Genomic DNA, 14,226 nt, shown 5'->3' with positions numbered 1-14,226 from the left:
GCTCCAAACCTCAGAGCAGCCAGTGACGGAGGATCTTGTGCCGAGGACCAAGGTTGTTCCCGACACTGGACACTCTGCCCCAATTGCTAAGAGCATCTGATGCCATGCATTTTCCTTACTCTGCACTCATGCATTAAACTTTTTTATATCTCCTCATTGTCTATCACCACCTGGGTCATGTGTCAGCACTGTGTGCAGCTAGATCAGCAGCTTCCTTCACTCATCACCCTATTAACATTTGCCTTCGATTGTGCACCCACAAGGGAGAGAAGAATGGCCCATTTGTTGGATGGAGGCTATGACAGAACACTTCCAGGTTGGTGTGGGCTGCCGCCTGTCATGGGCTGGGCACGGCGTCCTGAACTCCAGTTAGCCTCTGCCTCCTTCAGCCTGGTACCCTGTTTTTCTCAAGGGGACGTGCCGTTAATGCACAGCCACGAGACCCTTTTAATGCTTCCTCTTCTCCCCGTCTTCTTTCCAGTCATGGTCAAGGGCCCTTTCTTCGGTTCCTGTTCCTGGATCATTCCCTCTATTCTGGGGATCAACTTCCGGTTTTTCTCTGCTCAATCGGTGGGTCTTCCGGGAGCCTCCGAGACGAGCGACCTATTGCACTTCCGGCTCCTGTCTCTATGCTCCCGTCATCCCGCCCTTCACGCCTCCAGCAATTTCTTCAGGTGGACTTGGGTGCCAGGTGCTAGTCTTGTACCGCGTGAAGAAGACAGAGTTCCGGCGCTCTCGGACCTTCCATCGCAGGGCTGGGAGTCCGAGGGCGGACAGCCAAACGCCTGCGTGCCAGGTGGCTGTAGAGCTACGAAGGAAGATACAACAGGGTACAGGAGAACGGCGGGTGGTTGGGGAGAAGATGCCTCGCGTGACAGATGAATAAACCAAGGCGCAGGAGGGACAAGCGATTGGCCCCAGGTCACACACACTTACTGAATGGCCAGGCCGGCTTAAAAACCGGGCCACCCGGCTCGACAGCCCTGTGCCCTTCTCCCTCAGTGCCAAGCTTGATGCTAACACCCTCCCATGGCCAGGGGAGGCGTCCCCACACTGCAGATGCCAATCCCAGCAGGAAGCCACACGGTTCAAGAGCCCAAGGAGGCAAGGAGAATGTGGCGCCAGCGCCCAGTCCTGGCCACTGAAAACAGATGAACCAACGGAGCAGGTTTAACAGATAAATATCCAGGCCGCCAGTACCGTCACCTCACTGCTGTTGTGCAGGCAGTAGACTTTGCAAGCATTTCCATAAAATCCTCGGGTTGAAATTGTTCTTTTCTGATTTAAATCTACAGCATTTAACTTCTAATTCTAGGAAGCGGTTACCAGGTTCAGGAGGCCCAAACCCTAAACTCTGCATCCACTCCTTGTTCAGTAAAGCAACGCAGTAATGTTCCTCCCGATGTGGCAAAATATGGAGTCGTTAACCTTAACAGAGTCAGCCTTTGTCCACTGCGGCCAAATTAGTCTCTAAAGAAGTGTTAGGAGCATTGCTTCCACCACAGTGTCTATTACTAATAGTCCAGGGTGCAGGTAAACAGAGCCAGCCCTCTGGGGTGAGAGATGGGGGAGGGGCCTGGGGCACAATATGAACACAACGCAGGCCTAAAGGCGCTGTCTTTTTACAATGCAGGGCCGGCAGTTAACAGTGCAGCTCGGGACAATAGGAATTAGATTCACGGAAAGTGTCCTGGAAGCATGCAGAGAATAGCGTGCTTACCTGAAAACAGAAGTAGTATGCAGCGGTTTGGGGTTCATCACCAGTGCCCCTGCATTTCGTAAAGTGTTCCCTGTATAAAAAGCACCCAGTTAGAAAAATGGCAGTAACCGTAGGAAAGCAACAGAAAAGAAAGAAAGTGATTTCTTCCATTGTCTTTTTAAAAAAATCTTCTCTTTTATTCTTTTACGGGATTTCTATCAAACTTCTCACTTGATAGGAAAGCTAAATCATGATATAGGTACACTTTTGAACTATAGGTCAGCTATACGTTCTGAGGTTGGCTGGCAGTTAGTAAACAGAACACCCTGATGGAGTTTAAATTAATTAATCCTCGGAATTTCCGGGTATCTGGAAGAAAGGATAAGGCAGCAGCAGATGTCGCATCTGAGGAGACCCGGACCATTATAAAATTCCATTTCCATTTCCTTGAAAGAAATACTGAAAAAGCCGTATATATTTTCAGTGATTTGCTATATGGCATAGATTGGTTTTGAAACAGTAACTGTCTGAGGTAAAATTATATCCTTACTGGAAACCCCTTTTTTTCTTCTAGTTTCTAATTCATATCCCCCCATCTTTCAATATAAGACCGTTTTAAAATCACATGTGCAATGAATAAGGTGGTGTTAGCAGAAAACAAGATGAAATATCAGGGAAGTTTACACTCTCATTCTTCCGAGAGGAAAGCCACATTTAATATTTGGAGCTATCATTTAATGTTTAAGTGACTATTTCAAATAGAGGAGAAGTTAATGAAATAAAGACAGAGCTTTCCCCTCCAGAAGCGTTATCCTTATCAAGAGTTAGCTACTTATGAAGAAGGATGATAGACGTGTCGGGCCTAGAAAGAGATAAAAAAAAAATCTGCCCTTGAGGAACCAAGTCAAGATGAGGTGACAAGACAGGGACATAAAAGATGAAATACAACGCAGTGTGACCTTGTGGGAAATGCAGTAAAGAGAACAAGAATGTGCAGGGTTTCATGAGGTCTTCTCGGAGGAGGAGGAGCAGAAGATAAACAATATTCTAGGCACAAGAATGGCCAGCAGCAAAGGTCAGAGACAACCTGGCAGAGACATTCCAGTGTACCGGTGGCTGGGGCAGGAAAAAGGAAGGAACCAGAGGTTATGACTAGGTCATATGGAGCCTTAAATGCCAGGCTCAGAGATGGGAATTTCCTTCTGTGGGCCATAGGACAGCCATCAGAGGGTCTTCATTGACTTGTGTATAGTGGGGCAAGGGTGCACACGTACTGCTTGAGACACAACACAGGATTGGAAAGGATGGCATTTTGAGGGGTGCCTGGGTGACTCAGTCAATCCAGTGTTGGACTCTTGATTTCAGCTCAGGTCATGATCTCACGTTTCGTGTGATCAAGCCCCACGTTGGGCCCTGTGCTGACAGCATGGAACCTGCTTGGGATTCTCTGTCTTCCTCTCTCTGCCCCTCCCCTCCTCTCTCTATCTCTCTCTCAAAATAAATAAATATTTTAAAAAGAAGGGCACCTGGGTGGCTCAGTCAGTTAAGCATCCAACTTCAGCTCAAGTTATGATATTGAAGTTCATGGGTTCAAGCCCTGCGTCGGGCTCTGTACTGACAGCTTGGAGCCTGGAGCCTGCTTCAGATTCTGTGCCTCCCTCTCTCTCTGCCCCTTCCCCACTCATGCTCTATTGCTCTGGCTCTCTCAAGAAAAAAAAGGAGGGCATTTTGAGACAGGAGGCCTAAATAGGAAACTACATCACAACTCCATGTGTGTTGCCACGTGGAACCGGGAGATGGCAGCGATACTGGACCCACGCAAGAAACTTTCTGAAGACGTGGGGACACCTGGAGAGTAGCTGTGTGACAGACAAGAAGGACTGGCTTTTAAATCTTGAGTAACCAGAAGTGTGAAGGATCCTCAGTTGTTCTTGTTTTTGCTGGTTTGGTTAAAGATTTATTTTTTCCTTTGAGAAGTGAACAGAGAGCAGCTTCATCTTGTCCCAAGTGAGTCAGCCTTTGCACAGAGAGGACAGGGCACGGACAGTCCTAAGATGGGTGTGGGATCTCATCGGCAGGGTCTGTAATACTCCCGTCCGCTGGAAGCCAGTGAGGGGTAAAAGGGAGGCTTCTTAGAGAAACAGCTCGGTCACCTCTCCAGGTGGTTATGAGCCAGGAGAGGGTGGTGGGCTTGGGTCTGCAGCCTCTGGCCCCCAGGAAGCTGGCACCATCGTCACCTAGAGAAACCGGAGTGGCATGTGGCTCAGGGCCTTCCTGGATGCCACAGGAGCAGCTCCGACCACACTCAGGGCCTGCACTCAGACTGCCGGACAGCGGCTCTTTGGGGTCTCTCTGTGCTGGAGCTGCGGGTATAGACCCGATGAGTAACCAGGCATTTAGGAGATGTTCTGCCCAGACTCCTTAACAGAACATAGCCACACCCAATCACACCCTTCTATTTCAAGCCCAGCGTTAGTGCCTACTCCCAGATAACTACAGGAGTGGATCGAATGTTCCCCCTACAAAAAAAAAAAAGTCTACACCTAATTCTTGGAGCCTGTGAATGTTACTTTATGTGGAAAAAGAGTGTTTACAGATGTAAATTAAGGATCCCAGGATGAAGAGATTATACACGTGGGCCCTAAGTGCAATGACAGATGGCTTTCTGAGAGAAGCATAAATGGGGCGCCTGGGTGGCTCAGCTGGTTGAGACTCTTGATCTCAGCTTAGGGTCATTAGTTCAAGCCCCAGGTTGGGCTCTGCACTGGGTGTGAAGCCTACTTAGAGAAAGAGAGTGAGAGAGAGAGAGAGAAACACAGAGGGAACACAGAGGCGCCGTGGTGACAGAGGCAGAGAGGTGAATGAGGTGGCCATAAGCCAAGAAAGCCAGCAATCTCCAGAAGCTAGAAGTTTCATAGAACAGACTCTCCCCTAGAGTCTCCTTAGGGTGTAAGACCCAGACGTCTTCATTTTGGACTTCTGAGCCTCCAGAACAATGAGAGAATGAATTTCTGTTGTTTTAAGCCATCAACTTGTGGTAATTTGTTACAGCAGACCTAGAAACTAAGAGAGCTATTTTAAAAATGAGTGAGCCTCGGCCAGCTTTATATCAATAAGCCTTAATGACTTACATGGCACCTGGGTGACATGGAAAGATGTGGGCTGTGCGTAAATGTTCTATGTAATGAGAACACTGGCTCTGTGACATAGGCGCCTACCATGTGCCAGGGACTCTAGCATGGCCTTCCAGAGATCTTGTCTCCTTTCATTCTCTCCAAAACCCAATGCAATGGGTTTAAACCAGCATTTTACATGTGACGAAATAGCTGACCAAGTACAGCAACCACCACAGAAAAGAGAGAGAAGATTGGACCTTTGGGCCCTCGGTCAGACACTCTCCCTATTACGTGACACATGCGCTGTGGAATGACATCTCCCAAGAGGAAAACACTCCTCTAAATTAGAAAAGAGAGCAATTAACTTAAATGTGTTTTTTTTTTTTTCAAAAGGCATCTGAATGTTTGAATATCCCCCCTCCGCCCTCCCCTCCCATGCCATGGCTACATCTTTAGAAATGCGAAAGAATAAGAAGGAATAGGAATTGAGCCTGGAAAATAAAGGCAGTGACTTGGAGGAAAAGAAAAAGTGGGTCCAGCCTTGTTTTCCTCTGGTCCCCTCCTGTCTCACCCTCCACAGAGAGGTCAGAGACCTTCTGGATGGACGGCGGAGTCCTCTGATACTAAGAGAGTGGGTGGCCCCCACCGCAGACCAGTTGCTCGTCGTGCTGGTAGTGGCCGTGTAAATGACCTCAGGCAGAATTCTCTCATTACCTTCCCAGAAGCAGGTCCGGCTTCAGCGGTGGTAGAAGCAGCAGTTTGCTTGTGAGGAAGAGCCAGGGGACCTCCCTGAAGTGCCACTTGTCTCACACACGCCGTTTGTGGGAGATGGGGACTGTGGGGGCCCGGAGCCTGCTGAAGCCCCCTGTTAGAGCCACACTCACGCTGCAGTAGGCGTCAGCAACAGTCGAGACAGCTGTCAGACTTGCAGGGAGTCAGGAGTCTGGCCTCTCGAAACCTGGCACCGTTCCTCCAACACAGCCAATGCGGTGTTTAGCCACTCTGAAGTCGTGGACCAGCCGTCAGGGCTGGTGCAGCGGGAGAGAGCAGGCCAGCCTCTCCGAGGGAGGTCATTTAGGACATTGCTTTTAAGGAGGCGTCCATAGTATGCTTAGGAACACAGTCCTCTCCGGAAAACCTGCTTCCCACAGATCATCCGCCTCAGTCCGTCGGTCCTAAAGTTCTCCGTCACATTGGTAACGACTCTCTTGCCCAGAAACATAAATGTGATGCGTAGTTTCTGCATTAGCATATATGCGTGTAACCCAGGAGGCCTCGGTAAGACATCGCAGATGGAGACGGGTAACCAGCTTTAACATCATGGCCACTTGCAGCGCTGGGGCAGCTCCTGGAGAATCTCGAGGACGGAGGCAGAAAACAGGAACAGTGTACGTTTGATCTTTGTCTTGAATGAGAACCTTCTTAGCCATTCATTCAGGAGACTCCTTAACTCCGAGTTTGTAAGCCTTTGACGAGACCCACTCTACCATGTTAGATGGCCAAAGTTGAGGACACGGTACCCTGTTTTCAGTAACGTCGTGAGGAAATCGATGTGCTCAGGGATAGGACCATATACAGTGGACTAAACAATGCATGCTTTCTACATCTCCCCAAAATAACCATCAAGTCCACTCTATGTAAGCTTTATGCCATAGTAGGGTGAGCAGAACCCAGTTTTAGAGTAGAGTTCAGTTCTGCAATGTGTGAAACACCAGCTGACTGACCTGGGAAAAGTTTTACCTCTGAACCTTTATTTCCTTAACTGTGAGACAGGATTGATGATCTTTACTGAGGTTGTTGCAAGGAGCAAATATAGTAATGCATGAAAGCATCGAGCACGTAGAGGCGTGCAATAAAAAAAAAAAGTCTGTTGAATCATTAGCTTCATCAAGGCAAAAACATGGCTGCTTATTTCTGCATCTCCAGTGAGCAATTAGAAATGAAACAACAACAACAAAAACAGACAAGGCTCATTGTTTCCCTGAATCTACGGGATGATATACTGAACTTAAGTTTCATTTTGTGTGGATATTTTTGTGTATTTTAAAAGTCCAGAGATACTCATTTCAGGTCACTAACTCCAGAGGGAAAGTGGATATTTATATAACACATGAATGTAAAGTGAGTCTGAGATGTCAGCACTGTCACAGAAAACTGTCTTCATATCTGCAACTTTAAAAGAAAGCATCTACAGGGGCCCCGGGTGGCTCAGTCGGCTAAGCCTCAGCTTTTGGCTCAGGTCATGATCTCACGGTTTGTGTGTTCAAGTCCCGTGCCGGGCTCTGTACTGACAGCTCAGAGCCTGGAGCCTGCTTTGGATTCTGTGTCTCCCTCTCTCTCTGCCCCTCTCCTGCTCATGCTCTGTCTCTCTCTCAAAAAAATAAATGAACATTAAAAAAAAATTAAAAAGAAAGCATCTACAGTACATGGAAGCGTGTGGGCAACAAAAAGCGAGAATCATAAAGGTTCCAGAGAACATAAGCAGCTGAGGTCCTAAGCTTGAAATTTCATGAAGTAAAAATGAAGAACATTTTGAATGCCCCTTCTTTGTTCCATTTCCCCAGGGTAGACATTAATGTTACGGCTGAAGTCCTCGTCATTGTCATAACAACATGGCATTTAAATATGCAACTCCTATTTCAGGATCTGGCCTCCGAGTTGTCTAAAGAAACAAAAGTACCATTTTATTCAGCAGTTTGGGCACTTTGACCTTTTTGGGAAACATGTATTATCTTTCACACTGTACACTATTTGTTAGTTTGCCTGTCAAATTAACACAGTTGACTATTTACAGCTGTTCTATGTAGGTTTACTGAGAATAATTTCCCATAAATTTGGATTCTCGTCATTTAGAAAAGAACTGCTTCATTAGTCAAAGGCTTTTAAGTCCAAATGCCGACTTGACTGTGGTGCTTTGTACCAAGGTTTTCTACAGGAAGCACATGAGAAGAAACATCACTATGAAAGGTTAGGGAAATCTCTTCTGAAACCATGTTGTGCAAATCCAAGGTTGAGGCTACCAAATAATAACTACATCCTTTAGAGCCTGCTCTTCAAAAGCCTTTGGAAACTTCGAAACGTATAGAATCTTGATTCAAAACGTACAACCTCCCCCAGAAGAATTCAGCAGAAAATATAAATAACCTAGCTGAGCTCCCACTCCTCCCGCCAGACATAAAGTCTAGGAAGGCCAGATTCTCATCCTATATAGTTCTGTGAGAATTCCCACAGGGAACTCCATGAAAGAATTCAGAAACCTCCCTCGCGGAAATTCTCATGGAGCTATATAGGATGAGAATCTGGTTTCTAAAAAATAAACATACAGTTCTTTAAGATATGATCTTTGCCCTCAATGAAACCCCAGATGTTAACTGGAGAAAGATAATCTTGGACCTCCAGCCCAATTCTGGGTTCTAGAGAATTCGGTCGGTTACTCGGCAACTCTGTTGCTATAAAGGGATATACAGATATTTGTAAAATTGCCCCATTCTTTTTGAAATCTAGTTTTCAATAAGGATACATAGGACAAACCAAATTTTAAGCGGAACGGTAATATATTTGAATATGTAGGGTTTTTTTAATTGCAAAAAATGACAGGCTTATTGGAAAACATTTCAAAAATAAAAATGCATATAAAGTAAAAAAAAAAAAAAGTCCTCAGAAAGAAAAATCTTACAGACTTTGCCAATTAATACAATTCTCATATTTCTCTTCGCAGAGCAAAGAGGAAAAATGAGGTCAGGTTATCGGTTGGCAATTGAATAATTTTGAAACCTTCACCTACTTAGAATTCGCTGTAGCATTTTCTCTAAGGAAAAGAGAGTGGGAGTTTTTAATGTGCTTCAACTCATAAGGTAGAATTGCTGTGATGCAAATACAGAAACAGGAATCAAGGTCAGGGTCACGAAAGGCAGAGACAGGCTCTGTCATGCTAACTGTGGTCAGAACACCGAAGATCTAATGAGAGCAAGGAAGGAGGAGCCCCACGGATCAGACTCACAGAAGCATTCAGAAGTCAGGTCAGGCACAGAGAGAAGAAAACCTGGAGGACCAGAGCTGTTACCTGTGAAACCTTAATAATGGGTCCTCCTCTTCTGTTTTTGACCTTCAGATTTACCAACTCACGTGCACTCTGGTCTGGAAGCAGGAACGGATGGCCTGTACAGAGTGTAAGGGCTAACGTGAATTGAGTACTTACTGTGTGCCTGGCTCTATGCTAAGGGTTCTGTGTGCACATCTCATTGAATCCTAATGAGATTCAGCAACCCAATCAGACAGGACTGCTGTTATCCCCACTTTACATATAGCAAAACTGAGGCTTGGAAAGGTCAAGTAACTTAATCATATAACCAATAAATGTGTATGAAGTCAACTTTTATTCTTTGAGTGTTTCTCTAGGCTCACACACCAGTGGCATGATATTCACCTCATTGATCAAGGTGGGGAAGAAAGCCATTCTAAAAAGCACAAGTCCACTCAGCCTCATAAATGGCATGGTTAAGGTTTTGGTTATAAGATCATCAGCCCAGCCCACTGAGTCAAAATGAATAATCTGTTCCTTAGATATGAACAAAACCTCAATGCACTCTTGAATTCCAGTTCTTTCAAATGCCATATGCCTTTTCTAAGCTTCGTAATGACCTTGTATTATTTCCAACATGAGTCGTTTATCTGGGGAGAGGCAGGAGCTGACATCATTAATAGGCAAAGAAAGGGAAATACTTTACCATCTCACAAAACCATCTCTTACAGGTTCATTTGCGCATGTGCTCATGACCTTTCCCCCTGACCTCCTGTGGCCTTGCCAGCGCCCTGGATTTTCTGTCTCAACTGACACCTTCTTACCGTGCCCAGAGAGCGGCTGCCTAATCGCTCACACGTGCTTTACAGCATCTGCATACTTTCCAGCTGGGTACTTTCTTGGAGGCAGCATTGAAAAACAGAGAGGGGTTTTGGTACTTCTGCCGTCTCCTTTCTACTCGTCGCCCAGAGTTGTAGCCACCCACAGCCCAATTTCTCAAAAGTCTTCCTCCCTTCCCAAGATCAGACTTCAGTGTACTCACTGCAGTAGGTCTGAGAGGCAAACTTGTGAGCTAATTCCAATCAGCTTCTAGGATAAGTCTAGTTAACTAAATGGATCCCGAATGGGTAGGTAGACTAGAGGGGCCGTTTCTGAGCAAGATAGGCTTGCTCACCACTCATGACCCCTAACCCCCACCCGGTATGCCATCAAAGTAAAAGTTAACAGGGTCCACAAGTTTGCTTGTGGCTGCACTGGGCTGTAAACTTCAAAAGGGTCTTTCTGCTGTTGTGATTCTCCCATACATCCAGTAAGCAAAGTGTACACATATACTTAAGGGTTTTACCGTAAGAAGTCATCACAGCCAGAGCTGAGCCTCTAAAATCAAGCCTCAGACAACAGTCCTAATCTTCTTTAAGAACCTGATAAGCGGTGTGTACATACACATGTGGATATCACCTTCAGATCCCATGGCGTAAGCAGATGTAGACCAAAGGAAGGAAATGAGAACTCTTCCCTGAACCAGTCTTTAAAAAACAACCTCCTCCTTCCCATCTTCAGTTTCCTCATCTCCAAAATCCTATGATGTGACTTTCCTAATCTCTGATGTCCCTTCGACTCTAGGACTCTTGACCATCCTTTTTCTTATGCTCGTGGAAAGCTTGCTCTTGGTGCACAATCTCAGTGGTTCAGACAAACTTAGATGAACGGAAGACGACATTATAAGCCCCCTGTGTATTTTCCCAAGTGGATTCAGACCACTTGTTTCATGGTAAAAGAAGCTCCCTACAATGTATTTAGTATGGAAGGCTTGTATATAGAGAACCAACCTAATTAAGAAAGTGACTTACATTATTTGTACTAATTTCTTCAGATAGAAAGTATTTTCCACGTCTTTAATTTTGGTACCAATGTGATGTGGAGACTGTTTTCTTTTGGTGTGAAATACAAAATGAGAGGACCAAAATAAGATCAGGATTCTCGGTGGCTTACCTTTTAAACCCAAATGATGGGTTTTCATATCATGAAAATACTGACATGAGGAAACTTTATCCGTACCTGCAAGAGGAATAGAAAATAGAACAGGTCAGATCTGCTCAGATAAACTGTCTGAAACTTATCTGAACGTGAGAATTGGAGACAAAGCAAAAGAGTCTGATTTGCCCACCAAGAAAACCACCGAGGCACAGAAAGGGAGCGATATGAGAAAGGAAGGAAGAGGTCCTTTAACCTAAATGGAAAATGCAGCCCCTCCCCCCCCCCGTTTTACCTCACTGATGTCTTTTAATAGTTTGGGCAAAGCTTCAAACAGATTAATGAGCATTTGGTTGCCTCCTAGGAGGAAGTTCACAAGTATGAAGCAGGGAAGGTGTTAAGATCAAGTTGACGTAAGATGGAGTTAGTGTTCGACCAAGTGGGTGAGAACTTCTTAAAAGAAGACTCATCTCTGTAAGGGAGGAAACACACTGCCATTCACCACTGTTCTCCCAGTGCCAAAAGTAGTGCTTAATTGATATTTGTCGAACGAATTAATGAATGTCAGATCATGTTGCGAATGTAGTTCCAGTTTGCTCACGGGGAGAATGGAGGAAACTATAGGCCAGCAAAAGCTATTAACAGAGCTGGAGCATAAGATCTAGATTAACGAAGAGGAGGGGGTAGAAGAAAAGATCAAGAAAAAGACATTTACTGCCAGAACAGGATTCAGGAGCACAATGTCTGGAAGCATTTGAGTGGGAACCAGGAGACCTTTGTTTCAGCCTCTGCCTCCATATATTTATTATGTGACCTCAGGAAGAGAATCTGACATCCTGTTTTCCTCTTAGTGACAGGAGCTCACATTTTCTCCCCCTTTAAAGGGACATAAGAGATTCCTCAAACACACTAGTGAGTAAATACTTCTCCTTTAGGGCTGGGATGTCCACTCACAGATCTATGTCTGAAACATGGACATTAAATATCTCTAGTCGCTCTTCAGAATCAGTGCTATGGATGAGTGTTTGTTCATTCAACGTTAGTCATTATTTGACAGATTCTATTCTAAGCATGGGTAAAGTTTTCTTTATGTTGAATAGCTCGGTAGTTTGAGATACAGTGTACAGAGAGCAATTGAGAAACCACAGAATATTTAGAATCCCTTTATTTTTATTATTGTGAAATGTCTTGAGAGAGCAGTTGAGGTATGTGTGTAATCCCCTCTGCCCTCCCCCATTTCTCCTCCCCAGCCACCTGATCTCAAACCCCATGCAGGGTCATCCATGATGGTCCAAACCTTTGGATATCGTTCAGGTCTCTCTTTTTTCAACTTACGTTGAAGTATTTGCTATTAATGATCATTTCCTCTTGGTTAAAACGTCCCCCTTACCTAGTTTTTCTATCAATGATGTAAGTGTGTTCTAAATATTTATAAAGTGGACTTGGAACCACAGAGATGTGAGTACAGATCTCCCCTTAGGCATTTTGGGAACGCAAACAAACTATTTAATCCCAGGGCAGTTTCTTCATCTGTAAAAGGAGGTCTTTGTGGCTTCATTCAACACCCTTCATATGTGGTTGTGAGGATTTCACGAAGGTAAATCATGATGCCTGGCACATAGTAGAAAAATAAAATCAACCTGAGTTCTATTTGGACCTTCCTTCGTTCCATCTACACTGCTACTATCTCATTTCAGGTCCTCCTCATCTTCCTGAGTTATTTCCGTGGCCTCCTCAATGGTCCACCCTGCCTTCAGTCTCTATGGCTCCATTCCATTCCTCACCTGTGGACTTTTTGAAATGCAAATCTGATCATATCACATCCTACTTAAAATTCTTCAGGGGAACCCCGTGACTTGTAGGATAAGTGAAGTCCAGAATCCTGAGCATCATGTGACCCAGGCTCACCCTCCACAGACTCACTAATAGACACAACAGTTTCCCACACCCTTCACTTCAACCGCATTGGGCTATGTGCACTTCCCCGAGCGTTCTGTGTGCTCACACACCTTCATACCTTTGCACATGACTCTTGTGCTACTTGGAAAGCCTTTTCCTTCCTTCTCTGGCTGGATTAATTCTGTGTTCTTCAAGATCCAGCTCACCATTACATCTTCTTAAATTCTTCTTCAAGTAGACAGATTTGACACTCCCTGTTCAGTGCTTCAGTCTCCTCTAATGCACACATTATGTTTTCACCATTAATCTTGCTTATCTGACTTCCTAATTAGGTGTGTGCTCCTTGAAGGACTGTGTCTATGTCCTGTTCTTTTCATAGGGCCTGGCACCTAGTATGCTCAATACATGTTTGTTGACCTAATTACATAAACAATGAGCTGTGTTTTGGCAGGGACAGAGTGAAAAAAAAAAAATAAAGCATGGAGTTCGAGCCAGTATGAGTGTGAGAGTGAGTCAACCAGCAGTAAGTGGGCAGATGTGCAGAATCAATGATGAAGGCAGTGTGAAACAGAAACATGTAACAACAAACATGCATACAACATGATCCAGTGAGGAAACTGATGTGACCTTTTCAAAAGCAAAGGAGTATATAGGAGTATAAACATTGTAGAACATGGAGCAATGATCCAATGCTCATATGTAAGTTATTTGGAGCGCACAGAGTGAGAAAAGGCCCCAGGGATCATGGTGGGGTTGCCCAGCAGGGTGTGCAGTGACCAACTCCTTCAGAACTCGTTGACTGAGATGAGAAACAGCAGAGGGCATTGTGGGAAATCTCCTTGGGTCTTGGAATCATGAGAAGATAGCCGACTGTGAGAAGGGAATTGGAGCTCACCGCATAAGAGCTCCCATCAAAGAATCATGTTGAAATCTTGTGTTTCTATGCATGTTTGCCTGTCTTCTAACTCTTGTCTAAAGATTCCCTGAAGCCACCTCAATACATTAGAAAGAGCTAGTGATACTGTGTGTCGTTAAATGTCTCAAAAGCCACCTCAATACATTAGAATAAGCTAGTGATATTGTGTGTTATCAAATGTCTCAGACTCTCATATTTTAGCACTAACCACTGTGCTAATGTCTTAGACATCATATTTTTGGGGGATCTAGTTTATTCTGTGACTTCCTGGAACCAAAATTATAATTTAGACTCAATCCTCAGAACACCTTTCTTGTTTGAACTTGGTGCAAAATATCTAGAGAGGACAACTGGTAACTGTAAATTTAACCCTTTGAAAGGGCTTTTGTACTGATATGATCCAAACTCAAGTTTTCTTTTCTGAAGTTGTAGTGGAAAGAAGAAAAAAAGAGAAATAATAAATAGAATAATTATAGGATAAAATTATTAACTCTGAAATTATGATCAAAATTTCAAGTTCTCTAATGTAATTCATTTGAATGATAAAACTGTAAATATTTTTAATGACTTACTGAAAGGCCTTTATGATCTCATTTCGATC

Source organism: Crocuta crocuta, unplaced genomic scaffold (genome assembly GCF_008692635.1).
Source record: "Crocuta crocuta isolate KB4526 unplaced genomic scaffold, BGI_CrCroc_1.0 scaffold2, whole genome shotgun sequence".
Taxonomy (NCBI): domain Eukaryota; kingdom Metazoa; phylum Chordata; class Mammalia; order Carnivora; family Hyaenidae; genus Crocuta; species Crocuta crocuta.
Note: the sequence above shows the minus strand (reverse complement) of the source record.